This window comes from Sciurus vulgaris, assembly GCF_902686455.1.
Source record: "Sciurus vulgaris genome assembly, chromosome: 6".
Taxonomy (NCBI): domain Eukaryota; kingdom Metazoa; phylum Chordata; class Mammalia; order Rodentia; family Sciuridae; genus Sciurus; species Sciurus vulgaris.
The window spans coordinates 143,123,377-143,148,769 of record NC_136466.1 but is presented as its reverse complement, the minus strand read 5'-3'; the positions used below and the strand labels follow the sequence as shown (position 1 = coordinate 143,148,769).

Sequence of the window (25,393 nt, the reverse complement as noted above, 5' to 3'; positions counted from 1 at the left end):
AATAACCACACTCAGCAGGCAATCAGAGCAGAGCCGATGGAGTCTTGCAAACTGGAGGCTGAATTTGTCTGTCTGTTGGGACGTGGCTAGAAGATAACGCCCTTCCCAGAGCCGACCCTAAGTCATTTCAGATGAAGATAGAAAATCTCCACAGCCGCAGATCCTAAAATCTCCCTTTCCTTTTCCTTTTCTCAGGTTTCCTCTTAATGTCAATTTACAGGAGAGTGACAACGACCTCTGGCAGCCTTTAAGGGGCTTTTGTGGTCCATAGACTGGCTCACATGGATTTTCTGGGTATTCACAGATAGCTGAAAAACTGAAGTCTGTCTATCCATCCCACAGAAGAAGAGCGGTATTAAGAACACTGAGTGACAGTTCCCATCATCTTAAGCATAAAAGTCAATCTAACCTAGAACCAGGAAGTCATCCCTTCCCTTAGATACACTTTTACAGGAGAGAGAAAACTGACCAAATTATAAAGACATGGATATGGGTAGTTGATATAAAGTACTTCCATCATTTCTTCTAAAATCAGTCCAGCTTCTTCATTTTCCTGCAATGGTACCTGGTGCTGATGGTGGTCATGAGTCTAGGGAGACCTACACTGCCTTCCCAATCACCAAAGAAACTACTTTACTCATCTGAGTTCTCCTGTTGAATACTTTGCATCATCTCCTGGGTTTCCAAGTATTCCAGATATAGGACTCTAATGCTCTGGAGTTAGTCAGCATTAGATACCACAAGTCCTCCTCCAGGGCTGTTCATAGGACTGTCTGTGGATGAGCTGTCCTGTGGCCATGGCACAGGCCTCCCTGGATTCCTGAAACCTCTTCACACGTGGGTGGAGAGAACCTTAATAATGTTTTACTCCTCCCCCACAACTTGATTGATTACCTCTAATTTTACCACTGAGAGCCTATTTCTGGTATTTATTGTTCGAACTAGCAAGCCTCTCATTTTACCAATAAAAAATCATTTCTGACACTAACTGTGCTAATTCTCAGAGCTTCAGGTGATGACTGGGATCTGAAGAGCTCAAGTCTTTCTGACATAATACCTGTGACAACTCCCACAGGATAAATTTTCTTTTGTGGGGGGACAGGGGTGGGGGTGGTACTAGGGATTGAACTCAGGGGCGCTCAACCACTAAATCACATCCCCAGCCCCATTTTGTATTTTATTTAGAGACAGGGTCTCACTGAATTGCTTAGCATCTCACCGTTGCTGAGGCTGGCTTTGAACTTTCGATCCTCCTGCCTCAGCCTCCCAAGCTGTTGAAATTACAGGCATGTACCACCACACGGGGCTTCTCTTCTTTTAAAACTGATTTACTGAGGTAAGATTGACATGACATTTTTTATGATTTTGTTGGATAAATGTTTATTCAATTCCTTTCTCAGTTTTTAATTGGGTTATCTGGCACTTTTTGTCTGTTTTGTTTCTGCTTTGCTATTGAATTGAAAGAGTTCCTCAGACATTATGAATAGTAAACCCTTTCCAGATATATGTTCTGCAAATATTATCTTCCATTCCTTTAGTTGTCTTTTATTTTGTGGTTTCCTTTCCTGTGCAGAAGATTTTTTACTTGATACATCCTATCTGTCTATTTCTGCTTTCATTGACTGTGATTTTGATGTCATATACAGGGAATCATTGCCTCGCTGCCCAGTCCAATGCACAGAAGCATTTTTGTGAGTTTTATTTTCAGGCTTTATGTTTTAAGTGTTTAATCAATGTTGAGTTGGCTTTTGTGTATGATGTGAGATAAGAGTTCACTTTCATTCCTTTGTACAGGGATATTGCTTTTTTCATTTTTTAATCATGGAGTTTCCTAAGACTGTCTCTTGGAACCGGACATTTGGAGAACTTGGTGGTGTTAGTGCTGGTCCAGCAGATTAGGAGAAGTTATTAGTGGGAAATTAAATGTGAACCTATAACACAGCTGGGTCATAGGGTTTCTCTGAAATTGCCTTTAATGAACTATCAAGTGACTCATAGATCAACAACAGGTGTACTAACCCTGAGAATAAGCATGTGGAAACAAGGGGAATCGTGTAAGGAATAGGTCAAGAAGGAAAGATCAATAGGGCTAACTCCTGACGGGACCCACTGAGGTCATTATAAAGTTAGAATTTATGACAACGGGTTTCTTAATTTATTTCAGGAGGGAAATTTCATTAAAAGCACAGGTGCACCAAGATGAAGTCTATCTGATCATTGACCCCAGCACCCTTATTAACACACGATGGATGTGTCGCTAAAGCCTGCCTGAATAGGATGGCTGCCATGACAGTTCCAAAGAGGAACAACGAGGATCAAAAACTCCTCTGCTCAATGTGAAGGAGGAGTTAAGTGTCAGATTGGTAAAGACTGATGAAGGTGGAACGCAACTCTTCTGAGAAATGTCAAACAGTAATGAATTTGGAAGCAGATTGCTTTCTTTGTTGTTTTCTGGTCAGACATTCTCTCTCTCTCTCTCTCTCTCTCTCTCTCTCTCTCTCTCTCTCTCTCTCTCTCTCATGCTCTTTGCTTGAGACTTTACTTTCACTCATAATATACTTCTCTTGCTTGACTTTCCATGTCTGACTTTAAATTTTCTTTTGTCTGAACACAAGAACCAAGGTTTGGAGCATCAGCTTCCCAGTCTCCTATGCCACAGCACAGACAATGAGCTGGAATCTGCAGTTCCTCAATGATGTTGGCATGTGACTTAAATTTTCTATCTGTTAAGTAAAGCTAACAACAACATCCTTCTGGGTATGTAGGCATAGAACCTGCCATATAATAAATACCATTATTAATAACTGGTAGTATCTTCCATCCCTGAACCCTATGTTCTCTCTTAGTTCCGCCCAATCTGTCTTTTCTCCTGCCTACCTAATTCTTCAGCCTCATTTCTTTCTCTACCCCTCAGTCTCTTGTCTTCATCTCCCATTAGCTTTGTTATATGTGCTTAATCCCACGCACTGACAGGTAACTGCAGTAACTGTAGGCAGGTCGGGTGTGGCTGGAGGAGGTGGGTCCCTGGGGTATGTATGACTTTGGGGTTAATATTTTGTCCCTGGTCTGCAGTGTCTCTCTTATTCCTGCTGTGATGTTCTGAGTTGCCTTTCTCTGCCATACCCTTCTGCCATGATGTCCTGCCTCATCTCACTTCCAAAAAAAAAAAAACAAAATGAAGCCAGTTTTCTCTGGACTGTCAAATAAACTTTTCCTCCTCTAAAATTTGCTCTTGTTGGGTATTTTCATTACAGCAACAAGAAAGCTGACTAAAACAGTAAGATTTTATGAAGAGATACTTTGAAATTATAACAAGATTCTGTTTCTCATTGTACTTTTATCCACGAATGTTGGCAAACATTGGCAATACTCGTCTTTAGTGGTTATTGCTCTGCCACATAGTGATTTTTCTATTTCTGCCCTTTCACCTATTTGTAGTATGGAAATCTATTTTATTCTATGGGTTATAATCTGATATCTCGATTCTTTACTCTGTTGCTTCAATCATCCCAGGTTTGACCACTCCAGTTGGCTCTGTGTACTTTCAACATACTCAGCGCTGTTGAGTACTTATATTCTATTAGAACAAGATATTACAGGTTCAACTTGTGCATTTACTGCCCCATCCTTGAAATAAACCACATATCTCACAAACCCTCCTCTTTTTTAAAATTGGAGAATGGGATTAGAAACCAAGGTCTGGGTGGTGGAAATGCTCATTGCTATTGGAGCATTACTGTTTCAAGTCCTCTTAGCACTGAGTGGTGAGTGATGCACATATGCACACACACATATGCACACATATGTATCAATTTCTCTGTCTCTCTTGTCAACATCGATTTATGCTGATACCCCTGATTGTCAACCAAACACCACAGAATTTATTTTAGTCTTCCTCCTTTCTTCATAACTCCTTTCTCTACAATTAAGAAACCTATTCTCATACATTTTAGATATTTTATATCTATGTTTTCTCTCTCCTATGTTTACTGATTTTCTTAGTCCTCCGATACATTTAGTTTCAGAATTGCTGATACCTCTGCAAAAAGGCAAATTTGCTAGAGGATAGTATTTATGTATGTTTGTCTTTAGTCTCACAACAAAGAACAGTTTCCTGAAGTTAGTTATTTTCTTCCCCATCTACTACATTGGGTTAAAGTTATTCACTTAGAATACAATTAAGTCAACTGGTGACTGCATATAACACATTTTGTCTCCCACCTTATCCTGGTTTATTTTTTGCTTACTTTCTTGAAAATGTGGGTGTAGCCAAGGTTCTTAAAGTCAGAACTATACATAATGGTATACTCAATGACAGAGGGTAGAGTCATATCGCCAAAGGTGTGGATAAAAATTTAAAGCCACAATGTACAATCTACCACAAAAATACAAAAAAAAAATGAGATAAATATTATCTGAGAAAACAAGTAGTAGAATGAGCAATTCATACAAACCAAGAGTCCTGAATTCTAATGCCAGCCATCTGACACTGGGAAAGTGCTTTAAACTCTCTGAGGTACGCTCTCACCACTGAAATGGAATTCGCTTTATGTATCCTTGTCTTGTCCCAGGGCTATAATGGTGATCCCAGGATCAAATAGGCATTATCATTCCATGGAAATAAATGGTATTCAGAATTTTCCTCAAAGATTTGCATTGAAAAATAAAATATCCCAAAGGCTGAAGAAACCTGCTACATAACCAGTCAGATCTAATTTATGCTTCTTAACTCAGGTCAATGTTACAACTATCCTCATAAAGAAAATCTGATATTCTGTATTTAAAATTGATCCTAAATTCAACTGTAGCACGATGTCAAAGGAGGATGAGGTCATAAAGTGCACCTTATCACAAACCATTCCAGAAACTTCCATGCTTCCTTTCTCCTGAGCTGAATCTTGCAGAGATTTATTAAGAATCCACTATGAGCTAATTACTGTACTCTAAGTGGAGGAGACAGCAGTGAGCATCAGTGACATGGTCCCTGACCTCAAGGAACTTAGAATCTAATGGTAACCACAAATAAGTGAGAAAAAACTACAAAAAATTAGAGGTTGCAAATATATATGCCGGGAGACACGAATAGGCTGCTTGGATAAACAGTGTGGGGGGATGTATCTCGAATACGGTGATCAGGAAACAAACACTATAGGGGGAGGCACTGAAGTTGAGACTGAGATGACAAGAAGCCCATGTGCAAACACCAGAGAGTGCGGCAGACAGAGAAAAGCAGGAATAGGATGTCCAGGGCAGGACAACGCCTAATGGGTGCTCGAAACTATCAGAAAGATTGATGGGAACACAGTGAGTGTGGGCAAGCAGCCTCAGACACTACCCCGAACAGACGGGCAGAGCCAGATGACACTCAGTCTAAGGGACAGCAAGGAAGGAAAGCACTTTAGAAATGATGCAGTCATGGCCAGACATGGTGGCACGCACCTGTAATCCCAGACTCGGGAGGCTGAGCCAAGAGGATGTCAGCCTCAGCAATTTAGTAAGACCCTGTCTTAAAATTAAAAGTCTAAAAAGGAATAGAGAATGTAGCTAGCTATTGGGTAAAAAGTCCCTGGATTCAGTTCTCAGTACTGGAAAAAAGAAAAGAAAAGAGAAGGGAAGGAAGGGAAGGGAAAGGAAGAAAGAAAGAAGTTATTTCTCTCTCTTCTCCCGTGTACCCCAAATTCCAATAATAAGTTTCACCCCCATCATTTTCAAATACCATATCCTGCTCCTGGAGCAATTTATTACCAGCTCAAGACCTAGACGACACCCTTCACACCCACATTACAGCCCTGACAGTGCTGCCTGATCCCCCTGAACTTTTTCCCAAAACACTGAAACTTTGCCCTCCTTCCAGCCATAACCCTAATTTTCCCCTTCCAAACTAAGACAGAACTTTCCAAGGCACTTTGTAACTGATTTCCCCCATGGGTGACAACTTGCAGTGACCCAGCCCTGTTGCTAGATATCAGAATTTTTACAGCTGAAAGGCTGTTTGTGCTTCCTTTTCAATTGTTATTTTGAAACACATATGAAATATTTTGGATTCACAAGTGGTTCAGGAAATTCTAAATTAAAGCCTTGCTGAGCTGCAGCTGGCCTAGCCGGGTCTCCAGACCCCAGGGTCTGCACTGCACAAACAGACTCAGGTGCCTCCAAGCCCACTCCCTACTGTCATTCTCTCAAAGAATGGAATTAGGTCAACAAATACACAAACCACATCCTTCCACAGAAGAAAAAATGAACAATCAATGCTAATAAATATGACGATTGTCTCCTTTACCTCCTGTCCAGCCTCCTCTCTGAAAACTTCTACAGTTAGAATTATATTTATTATCCTTCAAACCCAGAGGTACAATTATTACTTAAATAGAGAGAACATAATGGATTCCAGACAGAGGGAGGAACGTGTAAAAGGGAAATCAGTATCTTAATGTTAGTTTTTTTTTTTTTTTTTTTTTTTTTGTGAATCTTCAAATGTCTTCTCAGCCTCTTAAACTTGAATTTGTAATTTTAAGACCATGTTTACATATTTCCTTAGGATGCTGTTTTAGTTGCCAAGCAAAGCAGGATAGAAAGATATATAGTTGCAGAGTTTTGAAGCCAAATTAGTATTATTCCTTAATAATTCTTATTAGTGAGAAAATGGCATTGGATAATTTAATTTGAATTTTATTGCTCTGCCTCAGTTTCCTTATCTTAAAACTTTCTTTTCTGGAATTCTTATAAGAATGACATGGGTTGAGGCATATAGCATGTAAAACTAACTGGCACACTATAAACACTTAGTAAATGTTATTTATCGCTATTTGTAATCAATCTAACAAATAAAAACTGGTTGAAACATCACTGAACTTTAATAGCAAAGGAAGCATCAGGCAGCACATCTCAACAGATCCCTAAATGCACACACTACCCCTCAGACTTAAAAAGGTTTCCAATACGCTTCAGAGGCAGCCCCAAACATAGACAATCAAAGCTTTGGGACGGGAAGAACTGCACAGACAGGAAGGAAGCAAGTTGGGAGAAGAAAGTCACAAACCCTAATCTAAAAGGCAGATTTGCCTTTTGCAGATGTGGGGTGAGTAGCCAACATTAAAATACATTGGCTCTATTGAGTGTGAGGGTGAATGAAGCAGCTTTCAGGGATGAAAGAGGTGGGGATAAAGTGGGAAAGGCTGGACAAGATCCAGGAGACAAGGTTAATTCCAGGATCCTTGAAGGGGTGAGAAGTTCTGATTATAAAATACAATGGCTAAGATGAACTAGTTTTGACTTTCAACTGAAACCTGACCCCCCTTCAGTCTATTGAGTTCCTCTTGTATAAAGAGTTGAAACCAACTGGGTAGTTTTAAACAGTGTTCTTCTGCTGGGGCACAAATTTCATTTGGTTTCAGGACCTGCAAAGTTGCCCATGAGTCACTGACTGGGTCATGGCCTAGACCTATTGCATAGCTAGTAAAGCAGGGAGACTTGGCTAGATTCCACAGAACTTGGCCTCATTTTAAAATAAATCCAGAATTTGGCAGATATTTTCATTTTGATTTTAAACAAACACCAGCCAAGTATCCCAAATTCCAAATTGGATATGTAATTGAAGGCCCATAATCTAAAGCAACAAGCTCCAAATTGATGCTTCTGAAGCTAAGGAGATGCTTCCCAATCAGTTCTTTGCATTTGATTCATAATGTGAGATGTAACAGAGAACAATCAGTATAATCAAAGGGGAAATCAGGGAGCTATACTTACACTCTTCAGCACATATTGTTTTATCAAGATTTATTTGATATAGAAGTCCAGTCAGCAATAACTGTGTTATTAGCTCATTGCTGAAGAAATCAAGTGCTAGGGAAACAAAATCAGATCTAAGTAAATAGAAACCACTAATATGCAAACTTAGGTTCTTAGTAGATCATAAAAATTTTAACAAGATCTTTTTAAAATACAGACAATTCCAGCATGTGAGGGTTCAATGAAGATTTTTCAGCCATATGATGGTAAAAAACCGTATACATACAATCCCCGTTTCTTATGTTCAGTACAAAAGTGAACACATTTAAGCTGTATTCAACACTTTATTGTGTGATACATAGTTTTCCCAACTCTAGGCTTATGTAAGTGTTCCAAGCATATTTAAGGTAGGTTATGCTAGGCTATGATGTAGGTCAGGTGTATCAAATGTATTTTCAACTTAAGATATTCTCAACTGATGGTGGCCTCATTGGGACATAACTCCTCCGTCATAAAATGAAGAGAATAAGTAGATTTAAAGCTAAAACAACTTTTTCTTGCTGATTCTAGAGCACTTTTGATCCTCAAACTCAGAGGATATCACAAGCACGAAAGTGGAATAAGATGAGTGTTTGTGACTATACTAAGAACAACAGTGGTGTCCACTTGGGCTGCTATAACGAAACAGACGAGGTAACAATAAACAACAGATTTACTAGTTACAGTTCTGGAGGCTGGGAAGTCCAAGAGCAAGGGGTGTACGTGACTGGCGAGGGAGGGCCTACTTCCTTATGGATGACACTTTTTCTCTCTGTCCTCACATAGTTCCCTCAGGCCTCTTTTCTCAGGGCACTCATCTCTCCAGAGTACCCTGTCTTTATGATCTCATCTCCTTCCAAAGTCTCCACCTCTTAATGCAGTTACCTCAGGGAGTTTCAACACAGGAATTTTGTGGGGACACAAACATTTAGACCATAGCAAGTGGCAAGTAAATATGTATGTGTGTGCAAAATAAGGGGATGTTTTTATTAATGAAGTAATTGTATTTTAAAGTAAAATACTATGCTAGAATGTGAAAGAAGATGGCAATAGCCCAAAATCATAAGAACATAGAACATAGTAGGTTTGAAGGAAATTTTATTTGCCTTAGTATTATGGTTTAGATAAAAAGTGTCCCCTCAGAAGCACATGTATTAGAAACATGATAGCCAATGTAGCAATATTCCTAGGTGAAATGATTATATTATTAGAGCTATAACAATCAGTAGATTAATTCATTTTATGGATTAATCATTTGTTTTAATCAGCTTTTACACTATTGTGACTAAAAGGTCAGACAAGAACAGTTGGAGAGAAGGAAAAGTTTATTTAGGGGCTCACAGTTCAGAGGTCTCAGTTCATGGACAGCATTCTCCATTCCTCCAGCCTCCAGGTGAGGCAGAATATCATGGCAGAAGAGTGTGGCAGAAGGAAGCAGCTTACGTGGTGACCAGGAAGCAGAGAGAGTGTCTCCACTCTTGATATACAAAATATACTACACCCCTGTAGCTACTCCTTGATTCCCACCTTCTCCAGCCACACCCGACCCTTCTTCAGTTACCACAGTTAATTCCTATCAGGGGATTAATTCACTGATTGGGTTAAGAATCTCACATACCAATCATTTCTCCTCTAAACCTTCTTGCATTGTCTCACACATGACTCTTTGGGGGACACCTCATATTTAAACTATAACATCAATGGAATGGATTAATGGGGGTAACTGTAGGCAACTGGGCATGTCTAGAAGCAGGTCACTGGGGACTTACCCTTATTGTCTCTGCTTTCTCTCTCTCTCTCTCTCTCTCTCTCTCTCTCTCTCTCTCTCTCTCTCTCTCTCTCTCTCTCTCTCTCTCTCTCCTCACCCCTCTCTTTCCCTCTCCCTCTCCTTCCAGGCTGCCATAAGCTGAGAAGATTTCTTCCACCATGCCCTTCTCCATGATGTCCTGTCTTAGCTAGGCCCAGAGCAATAGAGTCAGCCAACCATAAAGTGAACCTCAAAAACTGTAAGCCCAAAACAGAGTCACAGTGTGTTTAGGTTATAAAACCTTCACATTTAAGAATCTGACAAGAAAAAATTTAATTTGTTAAAACATTTTTACAAGTCTGACTCAATTTTTATTTAAAAACTGCTAGTAAATTCTTCAATGCCACATATTATAAAATGTAAACCTAGAATGTAGATTGCTTTCCAATAAAATGATAAGCTGGTCTTAGCATATTCAGTTTGCTCTTTTTTAAGAAGAAGTAGTTAGAAGTCATGCTTTATCTTCTGTACCAATTTTTCCATATAAAAATGTAATTTGTCCAGATAACAAGAGATTTTTCTTTTTACCAGAGTAATTCTTTTGTGTTTTGTGCTGACTTTGTCTTTGATTTTTGAAAAATAGAACAAAGAGCTCAGGAAAAGCTAAAAGTCCTTACAACAATGTTACTACTGATCTATCACTTTTGAAAAATTAGATTATCATTCTGGTAATCAAAGCAAAGTCATTCGTGGTTGTTTAGTACTTTGGTTCTATTTGAAAAAGTATCTCCTCACTCTTTTTGATGTTGCCTTTTCAAGATAAGACCCTAAATTCAGAAAAATATAATTTTCAGCACTTAACTGCTTGACCAAAATACCAATGTGCTACTTCTTCATTTTGACACCAATGACATAATACTGGCAAGAGGGAAGGAGGCTAGGAATGATCAGGCTTATTCAGCATGCTCTGTATTTCTTAACTAAGCCAACACTATTGTAAGGGCTTTCTTGATTACTGTTAAAGTGGTCAAAACATAAAAAGAAGGCAGCCCTCTTTTGCATAGGCATGACATTTCTAGTGTTATCAGTTATTAATGTATTAGTATAAACTGTTGTTAGTATAAATGTTCTTATTATACTATTAGTGCAGATATGATTGTGTTATGGTAGTATAATAGTATCAGTATTTGTTAGTATGCTACTAGTTATCATTATTAATATAAATACAGATTAAATACTTCATAGCATGCACTGGAAGACCCTAGAGATTTTTCTAATGCCTTCATTGTCCATTATATGTTTTCCTCTCAGAAGATACAATAAAATTATGATACATTTTTGCGAAATTATTTTCATGTACCAGTAGAGGGTTTTACTCTCTCCCACTCTTAGGTTGTGGTTACCATACCTATTTGGGCTTCATCCACAGTGACTTCTGGTTTCCTCTCATGCTTGCCTGGAGGTTCTATTAGAACTATGAGACCAGACATTGGGTGTTTAACCAGAAAGACAGTCTCTGACTTTCAGGGGAAACAACTGTACCAGATTTTCTTAATTACTATTACAGCAAGGCTAGATTTCTGCTTCCTGGCATTTGCTGATATTGCTTGGGTAGCAGTCTGACTGGGCTAGGGGACCACATTGGCTCCTTTCAGCTAGAAGCATTAAAGTCTTAGAAGCAGACCACCGACTCAAGGCCCAGAAAATAGGTAAGAACTGCCTAGGAATGAATAGAATTAGGAAAGCAATCAATTGTGCTTACTGTTTAAAAAATATTTTGTTAAGTGTTTTCTAAAATATTTTCTGATGGGCACTTAGGAAATGGCCTTTTCTTTTTTTCTTGACTCCTCTGTAACCCTAAATCTGTTAGTGCATGCTATTACAAACTGAAATGATCTGTTTATGGAAATGGTAACTTATTGTTCAGAATTCTGAAATAAATAGTTTTGATGAGTCATTTTACTTCATAGGGCAAGATAGTTATTTGCATAGATTTATTAATTGATTTCTAAACAGTCCAGGCCCTGGACGTGTCTTCATTGCATTTGATCTCCTTTCATCCAGTATGACCAGCCCACTACAAGCAACAGGGGCTGAGCTTCATATGAGGAACCAATGTCTGTCTGAAAAGCTATGCGGGGAAGTTGGTGTCTGTCTATTCTGTGGCTTACAGGGTCCAGAATTACAGTCAGTCAGGAGAATCACTTCCTGGCAGTCTGCAAAATTGGGCAATCTGGAAGAAGAATTCACATGTTAATTAAAGTCACTTTAAGGTTTCTTGCCCCTTTGTCTATATTGCATGTCAGACAACAAGCTGAGGATTTTCCGTGACTTTGGGCCTTTAATCTTCATCATAGCTCCATGAAAAGGGTGTAATTGTGCCCATCTTGTCACAGGAGAAATTCAAGTTTTGAGAACTTAAGGAGCCACTTGGGGCTTAATTTTTAGTTAAGGAATTAATAGGTTAAATATTTGAATAGGGTAGATAAGCTACAAGAATATACAAAAATAAATAAATAAAAATTTAAAAAGAGAATATACAAAAGTCAAACCACAGAGAAGAAAAAGATACTGGGGACATGCAGAGAGCAGTCCAAAGGAAGGGCTCTTAACGGAAGCCAGAGGAATTGGTTTGGGGACAGGTTTTAGGTGATGAAAACCGGCCCTCTCATATGCTCTGGACTGAGTGGCAAGCGACACAGACTTTTTGGACCCAGTAGGCAATATCTTTAAAATGTTTACATGTATTTACCCTTAATGTAGAACTTTTATTTCTAGAAATTTAGCTAATAAACAGTTGTATAAGTGGTTAGCTTGACCTGGCCAGAGAGCAGCAAGCTGGTCAGTGACTAAGCTGTCTTAAGAGCACAGTGATTTTATAGCTGTGAAAGTGTCCATCCTGTAAAGTGGTGCTTCAGACCCCAGGCCTTTCATGTTTATCATAAGACAAAACTTCCTCAGCTCCTAGTCATTGACTTTAGTCATCTGAATTCACTGGAACATGAGTAATTTATGAGCTTTAAAGCAGAATAAAAATCAGCAACCTCACTGGTTTCTTAAAAGTGAAGAAGTAACTGTATTATTTTTAAAGAAGTCTTTTTTTCCCCCCATATCCCACAAAAGGAAAAAAAAAATTATTGCAAGACAAAAATCAAAGAGGAATACTTGGGGTTGGGAGGTGAGAAGATTCACGGCACTCATATGTATCTACGTTAAACATCTAAATGTTGTTTGTTCATTGGGCGGTGACCTTATCCATCTGTATCCACAACCTCAAATCCAATGGCTTTATTACACACATTTGCCAAACATTCCACAAGAAAATATGCTGCTTATAAAAACATCCAAACAAACATGCATGGTGTGAGCTATCCGGAATCTTCTACAACTGGGACCAATTCTCATTCAATTAGATAAAGGAGTTTTTGAGATGAATTTATAGGTGAGAATAGAAGAGATTTCTGGCATTAATATATAAAATTTTTGAATAGGTTCTTAACAGCTTCCATTCTACTACCACTGCTAAAAACAGGGGGGGGGGGGGTGGAGGATAACTAATTCTATAAAGTTTTTTAATTTTCCAACTCCATTAGTGTTTTTTTTCCTCCTGGATTCAGAAGTGTGTGTTCCAATTCTATTCACAGATAAGTCATGGAGATTCAGCTTTTTGATGACAACTCCTAACAACAAATATTGAACAGGATTCTTGATGGTCATAGGAAAATCAGAACCAATAATTAAATTTGTCTTTTTAAAAAAAGATTTATTGGCTCAAGAATGAGATTGGTTTTACTGAGGTGAGCAGCAGAAATATTAGCAACAATATTAGCCCTGCTTTACAAATATGTTGCCACCTATTTGCAGTGGAATTGTACGTGAATATTTCACATGCAGTCAGTCATCTGGGCCCCAGAATTGAAGGAGACAGAAGTAGAATGGAAAGCAACTGGAATTCCTCAGTGTGGCTGCTAGGAGAGTAAATCGGTATGAGCATTTTGCAAAACTGGCTGAATCAACAAAAGCAGAACTTAAGCCAGTGCTAGAGGCATGTGCATATATCCTCAAAATGTATGCACGTATTCACCAAAAGACATGTACTACAACACTGGCCATGCAACCCAAACGGAATCTGTCCACTGCATGCCAAGAGTGGATGGAGGGCTGGGGGTGTAGCTCCGTGGACCTGGCATGTGAGAGACCCCAGGGCTCAATACCTAGTAGCACAAAAATAAAGAGTAGAAGGGAGAAATAAATTATGAAATGCTCACGCTATGGAGCTCTATGTAATAAATAATGATCTGCAACAATATCCAACACTGCAGGTGAATCTCGCCAATGCAATGTAAGGAAAAAAAGTAAAACAGACTGGAAAGGGTGGTAACACATGCCTGTCATCCCAGTTCAAAGCCAGCCTCAGAAAGTCAGTGAGGCCATAAGCAACTTAGTGAGACCCTGTCTCAAAACAAAAAGTGAAAAGGGCTGGGGATGTGGCTCAGAGGTTGAGCCCCCGCCCCCCGTTCCTTCAACCCTAGTACCTAAATAAAGAAATGAATAAATGGTGCATATTGAATCAACCCACTTGTGTGAATACCAAAAGGGTGAAACTAACCTATTCTGGTGGAAGTTGGGTAGTGGTCATCTCTGGGGAAAAGACATCTGGAAAAAGTGGCACAGGAGGGCTTCTGGGGACGGATCGGGTTCCATTTCCTGATCTGGGTGCTGCGTAATGGTGTTAAGTTTGGGAAGATTTACAAACTGTACACATACGACATAATAACTCTCTAAAGTTGAATGAATGAAAAGTCAACCAATCTAACATCTAATCAATCAATTACAATAGGTGATCAGATGAAGAGACAGAACAAATCACAAGTGGGATCTTTTCCTTTTCTCTTCTCTACAGATCTAACATGGCTGGAGAAAAGGGCTGCATATTCCCCCAAGACGAGGGGTTCTTTTTCCTAAATCTGGATGACCACCTGCAACATTTTAAGAGACGGTATTGGGAAGGCTTCGGGTCTGCAAAGATATTGGTGAATGGCAGAGTGAACACTTATCCCAAGCCAATGGCAGAGTGAACGTTTTAATCTGCATCCTGAGTGGGATGTATTTCAGCTTCCCTGGGTGTCTTTCACAGCCTCTCCTCTCACCACCTGCTTCTTCCTTTATTTGTTTTCGGAGAGAAGCCTTTGCTGAGAGTGAACCCAGCCATTCAACCTGCATCTTACATAAACGAGGCTGGCTCTCCTTGCATGGTCTGCCCAGGCTCCACAGGGCTCATACCAAATGTGGTGATGTCTGCTCACAGTGATCTGAGTCTGAGATGTCTTTATATAAGCAAGCAACATGTCAGTATGTGAGGACTTTTCTACTCATTCTGATGGCAGGGTGTCAAGATTTCTCCCCCACCCTGGTTTCAATAAAATGTTCCTTTATGAGATAAAGGCTCTTCCCTGGTTGCAGTTCTTCCCTAGGTAAGAGCATCAAACTGTAACGTGACTAACATTGCAAACACATTTCCATCAAACTCACATAAAACCTTTTCTATTGGAACCTGAAGAAATGCTATTATCACCCAAAGAGTACTATGTACTGCTGATTTTGATCAGAATAAAGTACAGCAGTGATACAAATGTTTCCAATGGAAAATAGTTAAATCATTATTACAACTGACTTTGCAGTATGTTATTTGTATATTTAATAGTGATGATGAAGATAATTATTTCTATCATTCTAAGTGTCTAGAAATATATTAACTCATTTTAATACTCAGAATCATCCTATGAAAGAGAAATTTAATATGTCCATGTCACAGAAGATGATCATGGGGCACGGAGAGATTAGGTAATCTGCCTAGTCTCAGAGTTGGTTAGGGGTGTAGCTAGGGGTGAAGCCAAGCAGCCTTACTGCCTCTCTTATGAAGGTTGATCTTCCTAATTTTTTTCTTGATCAAAGGAAATGAGCTCAATTCCTTTAAGCATATTCTAGCTATGCAGATAAGAAGGCTATCATCAGCTAGAAGGGTAAAATGACCACCCAGAGCAACCCCTCTACCAACAAGCTGCGGGAGTAGAGAGGAATTCATCACAAGCGATTCTCAAAGCAGGTGGGCGAAGGCAGGTAATTAAGGATTCGCTGGCAAAGCCATGTGTACCCATGAACTGAAGTCAGGAAGGTGGTCCAGGGACTGACTCCTGGGGTGAGACTGGCTGGAACAGCATACAGGCTGACACCGAGGCCGGGCAGTGTTGTGAACAGAGGGAAAGTGCCTGACACTCAGCCGTGGGACACAGGTGGGAGAGGCGACAGACAAGCCAGCGAGGGTGATGAGGAGATGGACCGGGTGGCAGTGGGAGCCCAGAATCAAGGCACCAAGTCAAGACAGTGCTGCAGCCCCAGGGCCAGCTTTAAGGGCTCAGTCTCTGCTGTCAAGCATGCCTAGACCATCTAAATGCCTCTGTCCCTGTCACAGCATGGGCAGGCGCCGCCCCTATTTCATTTTCATTTGCCATCACAATCCCAGGTTTTATATATAAACTTGGGGGAGTAGCCATGGATTCGATGAGGTTCATATTGAAGGCCTGGTCTCTAGGGTGGAAGTACTAGGAGGTGCCATGGACCCTTAAGAGGGTGGGGCCTAGTGGAAGGTCCTTAGTTCACTGGAGGAGTGCCATCAAAGGGAATCCTGGGACTCAGCGCTCTCAGGCTTTCTGCTTCCAGGTTCATAAAGTGCAAACTCGCTCTGATAAATGGTATCTTATGATGTGCCACCCTTACCAGAGGACCTAGTGGGCTCAGCAAGGCAGGGGTTTCAAAGTGGATCTTGATAAGCAAACCTTTAAATGGGGTCATCTGGTTTTGGACTAGAACCTCTGGAATTGTGGACCAAAATAAACCTCTTTTATTTTTTTTTTATAAGTAGCTTGTATCACGTAATTTGTTATAGTGATAGAAGACTGAATAATACAAAGATAAACTATCTCTTTATATTTACTGTGTGTAAACTAGTTTCTTCTTCTCTTTTTTTGTAAGAGAAATAAAAATAATCCATCTCTTTCCATTTGTGAATATTTGTCTATGCTTTTCATTCTATTTATCTAGCTAAAATCTTAATAGTCTTCCTTTCAACAACCTACACCTCAACTTCTCCTTACCTTCTTTTCCTGTTCCTCTGCTTCAGAATGTGCCCAGATTTCTCCTACCCCAGAACAATCTGGCTTGGCCTCATCATGCTCCACATTGTTCTTTCCTTAGCAGGGGAAGGGGGAAACCAAAGCACCAATCATAAGCAGGAAGATCTGACTACTTGCACCTGTGTGACACTGGTTATGTCTCTTCTCCGTTCTAGAATCAAAGCAGCACATGTAATCCCAAATCCTGGGATGAGGAAGAGGTAGGTACTTCCTTTTCCAGCTGCCCCTGTCATCAGATTGGGGCCAAAATCTGGTGCACGGACACTCAAGGATTTTCCAAGCTGAGGAGACTGTACACTCCTTCCCTCTCTCCCTTCACATTTGGAGACTACAGGTCAGGTGGGAGTGTTGGAAGATGGAGGAAAGTTGCCTGGCCCCCAAATCACAACTGAAGGAAAGACCTTGTTACTGGACAAAGCTACTGAGATTTTGGTGGTGATTTGTGACTGGATCCCGCGCCCTTCTCCTGACTGCACCAGGGCGTAGTAGGAGATGGAGCTGCAGTGAGAATGCACCAGACACTCTGGTCCTGTCCAGCACTGCTGCCCAACAGCGTGACTGTAGACAAGTCATGTCACCTCTCTGAACTCATGTTCTCTAATGGAGAGTTTTATATAGTTCTGGATTTTGAATCCATTTAAAGTAAAGCCCATTCTTACCATGAAGTCTGATGTAGAGGTCCAAAAAGAAAAATGTAAATTAAAAAAAAAAATGGGGGGAGGCCAGGGAGAGTGCAGGGCCCCACATCATGAACCCTCCCCTCAGTTGCTAAGAATTGACACCAACATAACTTATTTATTTCTTTATACTAAATAATACTGGAAACAAACATACTTTTCTGTCTCCATCTTAAACAATTCAGAGACCAAGCAAGAAAGCATTAGTTGCATGTTCTGGTCCCCCTCTGCTAGCCGATAAGGCTGAGGACCTCATGAGTACTACAGTTATCAAGGCTGAAGCCTTGCTTATCAAGATCCCCTTCAAGATCTCTGTCTGCTGAACTTAGCTCACAAGGCCTGCTTGAATTAACCAAGGCCAGGTCCTTAAAGCTCTCTCAGTACCTTCCCCCGATCCCCCAAGACGTGATACCAGTGAGACTGGCCGACTGCCGAGCTGTCCCTCACTGCAGAGCCTCTCATCACCTTAGCATGACTTGATCAGTATGTGTTCCTGGTGGTCTTCAGAGAGGCTGACAACTAGCACTCCTGATGTGGTTCTGCAAACGCTGGTATTTTAGAAACCACTGTGTTAGTTGGCTTTTTGTTGCTGTGTCCAAAATACCTGATAGGAACAACTCAGAGAGGGAAGTTTATGGTGGCCGATGGCTTCAGAGGATTCAGTCCATGGTCAGTTTGCTCCAAGGCAGAAACAGCATGGCAAAAGGCAGACAGAGGAAAGTTGCTTAGCTGGTGACAGCCAGGGGACAGAGGGCAGAGGGGAGAGAGGGAGGAAAACCTTCCGGGGGCACACCCAGTGACCTACTTCCTGCATCTAGACCCCACCTCCCAGTAGTCCATCCAGTTGTGAGTGGATTAAGCCATCAGACAGATTTATCTGATATCAGAGCCCTCATGACCTGTGAGCCTTGCTGCATTGGGGTCCATGCTTTCAACACTTGAACTTTTGGGGGAGATTCCAGAGCTAAACCATAACAGCTACTGCCTGTAAGTCTCTAAATTCCCACCAGATTTCACATTCCACTTTAAACTCCAGTTCTGATTGGCTCCCAGTGCATCCTCTATGTTCTTCAGATCTCTAGATACAGTTTCTCTTTCTCTGATCACTTAGGGCCAAATATTTAAGAACAGTATTTGGTGCAAGAGACAGGCCTTCTCCCTGCCTCATCATCTCCAAAGAGTGAGATTTCACATTTCTTGGGACTTTCCCCATGTACAAGAGCAAATAGCTGTCATCCCAAGCTCAGAAACTCTGAAATACACGGAGCTTTGTGTATAAGTGTGCCCACCAGGGAGGGAGGAAAAGGGGCTGAGAGGAGCCACGAGGAGGCATCTGAAAGTGTCAGTCAAACAGCAGAATCAGGAGTTGGGTACAATTTAGAACCCCCAGGAAACAGGCCCACTGCAACTGTGAATGGCCATGCCAGGCAGGTCACTCAGAGACCTTGCTTTGCAAAGTTTACAATCACAGCTACAAGTCAGATTGAAGATGCCTTAAGAATAGTCTTTCCCAAAGTAGACTTCCAGGACCAGCTGCATCAGTATCCCCTGGAACTTGTTAGAAATGCAAACTCTCGGGCTCCACTCAAGACCTTTTGAACCAGAAACTGAAGTAGCCTGTGCCAGGGTGATGGGAACCCCTGGCTATCGGTGTTTTAACAAACTTCTACTGGATTTGGATGCACATTCAAGTCCAAGAACCACTGCTGCCTCAAAAAACACAGTCCTAATACTTACTTCACAGCTGAGGAAGCAAAATAGGCTCAGAGAGGTTGGAACACTTGTTCCAGACCACACAGTTTATTAGTGTCAGGGACAGGCTGAGAACCCAGGAACCCTGTGTCTTGTTATCAATCTTCTTCCACTGCGTGGCCTCAGAAATGGCTGACAAATAGTCTTGGGTGCACAACGGTCACTGGAAAAGATCCTTGGCTAAGGGCCTCAAGGCAGCAATCCAGTTAGAAAGGGACTAACCTTGGCACTTCCTTTACTAGGTGATTATGGTAATTTTGCTCACATTTTAAGTTTATTGAAGGAGACCTATTGCAGAGGACTGCAGATGGGCTTCTACAGAAGGTGACCTTTAAATCTCTGATCAGCTGACTCACAACCAAAATTCCATCCATTTGTCTTTGGTACCATAATAGAAACCATCCCTTGCTCTTCTGTGGCATCCTGAAGCCACATGATTCTCCCTTTGGGAAGACCAGGCCCATCCCTGTTAAGATGAGGGATGGCCTTGGCTTGGATCTCCTCCACCTGCTGTTTGTCTATTGGCTCCAGAAGAAGATCTTGGTCTAACAGAGCCTCTAACCAAGTCAGTTCACCACCTCCAGGAAGCCTCCTGAAGAGTCCCTCCCTCCTCTGCCTCCTCTGGCGGGATGAGGAAGTTTCCATCCAATGCTGCTGTCCCCCTGTGGGGAATAGGGCCAGAAAGCAGGACAGCAAGGCAGGGTTGGTCTGAGTGTGATAAATCACTGGGATGCTGCAGTTTCTTTGTATCCAGGTCAAGGGCAGGTCTCACACCTCTGAGAGGTCTGGCTTAAGGCAACAGACGGATACATGCCCCTGCGTTTCTAAGATCAAAGAAGGGAGCAGGCAAGCTTTGGCCTCCTTTATTCCTCTTGTCATTGGATATATTGTATAGCTTCATATACCAAGGAGCTAAGATTCTGACTTTTCTGACTGTGAGAAGCTCTCTTTAAAGAGAGAATAAACCCAAAGCAAATCCAGCATTTGCTTTAGATGATCCAGAGGTATCTGTTTCTTGGGCACTTCCATTTTCCAAGATTTTCAAGGACTTCAACCGTTAGAGACACTTGAGAGTTAGTTCAAGTGGGACTTCTTCACTGGGGTCCCTGGATCTCTCTCCACACTCATCCCCTTCATTGCCTCCCAGGCCCTCTTGAATTCCTCTAGAAGCTAAGAAGTTAGTGCTGAGCCTGCGGGCTCACTTTCTCCTGGATTTTGAAGGGGTGGTTGAGCTGATGTTCCCATCTGCAGCCGTAAGGTCTGCAGACTCTCCTTGCACCTTTGTCCTCTGCTACTTCATCCTTCTGATCCTGGTATTTACAGGTTTGCATGGATTGATGCTTGCTTATTCCTGATTATTTACCCGCTTCTCTGCCAGTCTTCTGAGGAGACAGGAAGCTCCTGAGAGCATGGTGCTTGTTGTGTTCACACTCTACCCGCTGCCTCTCCAGCACAGGCACTCAAGGAGTATCTGCAGATCAACCACCACACCAAGACTGCACCTCCTCAGACTTACTGAAGAAAAGAACAAGTATATTGAACAAAAACTGGCTCAGAGTCCTGGCATGTCCCTGACACATGCAGGCAGTGGCTAAAGGTGTCTTGGACTCCCTCTCTCCCTCCAGGGCAACCCAGAGACCGCTCTTTGTCTTTGTGGGCTGCCAGATTCCCTGAGGCAGAGGAAGTTATTCCACTGGAGATGTTTACTGAAATAACATGTTTCAGCTGAAAATCCACAGGTTCAAAGAGAAGCGGAAAGGGAGAGAGGAAGAGCACAGCAAAATGTTGAAAATGAAAAGGGCCCTGGAAGAAGGCCTGGAGAAGATCCGGCTCCTGCCACAGCTGTCTGATGTGGCTGAGACCTTAGACCCCGTGCCTTGCTGATGGGTGTGACACTCCTCCAGTCAGCCAGCCTTCCTTCTGCCCCATGCCCGCCACAGAGTTATGACCTTTAACCTCCAAAGCCTCTGCCAGGTGGCCCTCATTCTCCTCTCCTGGAAAGCTCCAGCACAGCTCTTTGGTGGGATCAGCCTGTCCTGGGCCCTCTCTGCTAAGGCCATTTGCTTTTTAAGCCTCACCTTTCCTCCAGAAGAGGTCTGATGGTCACCAGACTCTTCCTGTAAGCTTGCTGTCACTCCAGGCTGAGAAAGGCCAGCTCCTCCTGTGGACAGCCCTGACAGTGGTCAGGAGAGAGAGACCAGGAGAACAGGCATCCAGAGGAAGGATTTCAGAATCAAATGACTGGCCAGTCATGTCAGATGTGGTTGAACAAGTCACTTAATATCTCAGTGGCAATTTCATTCATAAAGCATCTCATTTTCAAAGCATGCATCATGTACATGTATATATGCATGCATGTATGCAAAGTAAATGCACATACATAATCATGTCTTAGTACATGACATGTGTATACGGGTAGAGAATCTGATAAGCACCAAATATGAAGTGTCAACCATCTTAGGTCTGTGTGATGAGACTACATGGGTATTTTCACATCTTTATACTTGCATGAAATTTCTAAAAGTCAGATTATATAGACTGTTTAGAAAGGTAAGCTGAGGTACAAGAAAAATTTTCAAAGAATTTATTTGCACAAGCAGCAGGTTAATGAATCAAGCAGCATGAAACCAGATGTGATTTGGGAGAGCCACTGAAGAATCACGAGAGAGATAGGACAGTATTAAGTGAATGTGGAGGAAATGTACAGAAAATACCTTAAGACTGGGGACATACTCAGGGGTTAGAGAGCTTGCGTAGAATGTACATGGCCCTGGGTTAGATCCCCTGTACAAAAAAATATATATTTTTGTGAAGAGTTAAAATTTTAAAGTTGCTTTATTTGGTCTTTCCTATTAGAAAGTCTCTACTTATATTATAAGTCAGTTTGCTGCTTCTAATTGGTTAAGTTTAATTTGTTTTTCTCTAATGCAAGTATTCATAAGAAATGACCCTAGTTAAGTTTCACTCCTGTTTGCAATTTAAGTATGGTTAAATGTTATTTTAAAGATCTAATGGGTTTTATCTGCTCAGGAAGTTTTCAGGCCTAGTCTCCATTTTAATTTGCTTTAACAAGACATAATTTTCATAATCAGTCTCAGTTCATTTTGTGCTGCCATAACAGAATACTTGAGGCTTGGAAACTTATAAATAATACATATTTATTCCTCACAGTTTGGGAAGCTGGGGGTCCCGGAACCAAGGCGTCAGCATCTGTGAGGGCCTTCTTATGCATCATCCCAGGGCAATGGGTAAAAGAGCAAGAGAGGGTGAGACTCACTCTCACCTGAGGGCAGCCTCCAGCCCTTTCATAACTGGTATTAATCCAGTCTGAGGGGGAGCACTCGGCACTTAGGCAACTCCTTCCAGGCCCATCTCCCCACACTGTTGCTTTGGGGATTTAGCTTCAGCACATATTTTTTAGTCAACACATACAAACCATAACATGAGAAGAAGGATTTAGTGGGACTGTTATGGGGCGCAACTTAAGAACAGACCGATCACCACTGAGAAGTCCAAATTTGAGAGTCTTTATTAAGCCGGCCGCTGACTGTCTCACACAATGCCCCAAAAAATGGCTATTGGGAGAACAGCCCCGACCACAGGGTTGTAGGGGTTCTTATACCAAAAAGTACATTAATCATAAGGGTCTGTTGCTATGATTCGAAATTACACATTAACATCATGAGATCATCGACAGAGGGGGAAGTGGGTCAAAATGACCCTTACCTAGGTACAAACTAAAGAATGGTTACTAACATCCACACAATCACTGTTCACATGGTACATTGTTTAGGAGCAATAGGAATCAAACGAGAGCAATTCTTTACTACATAGGAGTTGCCATTGTATATTACTAAACATGTCACACCAAGTAACTGATGATGGGCACAGAGGCGGGGTGTTCCCATGGGAGAAGCTTATTTCCTACATAACATGGAGTCTCAGAGCAAAATGGAGTCTGTTTAGTCATTTCCCTTAGTGTCTCCCCTATAACATTCTCATGGAGTCAGATTTGTCAGCCCATCACAGGGCAATAATTTCCAGCCCGTAGACAGCAGAGGGTAGATCTGGCAGGATCATTCTCTGAAGGGTTCTGAAGACGCAAAGCCATCACTCAAATGAACATCTGGGATTTGGGTGACTGCTGGGACAGGCAGACCTGCTGTTAGCAAATAGCAGTCTCCAAAAATGTCCTCCTAAATCGAGAAAGACACACTGGCAGTGTGTCAATAATACCCAGTTTCAGAACCTAGAGCAAGAGAGTTGGGAATCAATTTGTGGGTGTGGGTTTCGAATTGCTGGTCCAGAGTGTACAGCTTTTCCAACACTACTTACTATCCCCAAACTTCCCAAATAGAGTAAAGAGAATTTTGACTTTTGGGAAAAGTTCCTTTCTGGAGCTTCAAACAAAAGTCACAGGGCAGAAACTTCCATTCTTCAACCTGGTTGTTCTTGACAACATCCTTTGCGACCCACCCAAGGTAGAAGGGACATCCTCTTAGCAGGGGTGACGGGGCAACTGGCATCCCTCTGTGTGAAATGGGTTATACAGAGTTTATGCCAAATGTTGCAAAAACAGCATGTCCATGACATTGCATAATTATGAACATTGCACAAGACCACAAGATGGCATTATTATGCCACCAAAGTCCTTAGGGCCGTGTGTGTGTGTGTGTGTGTGTGTGAAGCTTAATCCTGTCTAGAAGGGAAACACTAGGAGAAAAGGCCAGAGGCAGGAGCGGCCACAGAATCAGTCTTTTCCCTCAGTGTCCTTCCCTGTGTCGTCTTCTCTTGCTGCATTTTCTCCTTTAGTATGGTTAAAATACAGAACTTAAATGACTAATTTTATTTTTTCTATGGGATTTTCTTATTCATTATATTAATTTCTAAGGGAATGAATAAAAAATCTATAGCTTTACTTTCATTTATATAACAATAAAATATACTAAAATCAGTGGTCTTCCAAAAGCAGGTGACCTCCATTGTTCTATAAGAAACAAGTATTGATGGAAAGGTCCCTTTTCCACAAAATTACATTATTTCCACTTTTATATTTTAATTGGTGCATTATAGTGATACGAAATAGTGGGGTTCATTTTGACATGATCATACATGTATGAAATGGAATTTGCTCCATTTCAGTGCCCCTTTCCCTCCCTCCTCCTGGCTCCTAATCCCCTTATTCTACTCTACTGTTCTTTCTTCTACTTGTTTTTTAATTGGTGCTTCATAGATCTACATAATGGTGGACTTCATTGAGGTACATTCATATAGGTACATAGCATAATTTTGTCAATTTCATTCTGCCGTTCCTCCCTTTTCCGGTAACTTCTTCCTCTCCCTCAGTCCCCTTCCTCTACTCCACTGATCTCCCCTCTATTTTCATGGTAGAAACCCCAACTTTACCTGTTTCCCACACTGGTAAGATGCCATTAGCTCCAATGATGTTTTAACAAATTCCCAATTATTGCCATGAAGGACAGGCAACTCTGTGGTCCTTTAACCTTGTTCATGTAGAATAATCTACTTATTTTTGGAAGCTCTTCAGCAATGGCGAAGTCCTATCTTGGTAGAGATGGTAGAGGGTCAGGCACTATGATTAATAGCTTGGGAGTCAGACAGACCTGTATAGAAATCCCACTTCCACACAGTAATAGGAAGGTCTCTTACTTGCCTTAGTTTTCTCCTATGTAAACAGGAATATCAAAAAATAGTCCCAGGTATTATTGTGAGTCTTAAACAAATGATTATTTGTAGAGCTTGTTAGCTCAATGTCATGCATATAATGACAATTTATTTTCACTCACTGCTATTATGAATTAATAGGTTCCAGTCCCTTCAAACACTGCTTGATCCTTCTTTTCTTTCAGAGTACAGTGAGTATTGAAGATCCAGCCATGTATAGAGCACAGGAACTTCCATGATGTCTCATCACAACAACCCCAGGATTCATTCAAATGTGCGCAGACATGGTCCTTACCAAATGCCTTGGAAAGGTATGAGTGACAAGAAGGCAGGATAGCCAGGAGAGGGGAAGGCATAGAATCAGAATCCAAAGGATGGACCAGTAGCATCTCCTGTGATGAGAGGTCAAGTCCCAGGAGATCAGGTAAGGCAGGAAGGAGCAAGCACCTTCTTAGGGACTGTGCTGACAGGATTCAGGAGTGAAGTCCTTTGGAACAGGCAGTACTAACGACAGGACTAAGATGCTCTGACCCTGGCAGAGGCTGTCCACTAGAAAGATGCCATAAGTCTAC

At 41.5% G+C, this 25,393-nt stretch overlaps 1 protein-coding gene and 1 long non-coding RNA gene across 2 annotated transcripts in view; both read right to left on the bottom strand.

The window, feature by feature from the left end:
* ADAMTS12 (ADAM metallopeptidase with thrombospondin type 1 motif 12) overlaps nucleotides 1-25,393 on the bottom strand; it is a 329,970-nt gene that overhangs the window by 174,224 nt on the left and 130,353 nt on the right. The window lies entirely within an intron of this gene.
* LOC306663895 lies at nucleotides 294-5,589 on the bottom strand. Its single transcript, XR_013764578.1, has 2 exons — nucleotides 1,353-5,589; nucleotides 294-434 (listed from the first exon to the last, which is right to left on the bottom strand). It is a non-coding gene; the product is annotated as an uncharacterized lncRNA (long non-coding RNA).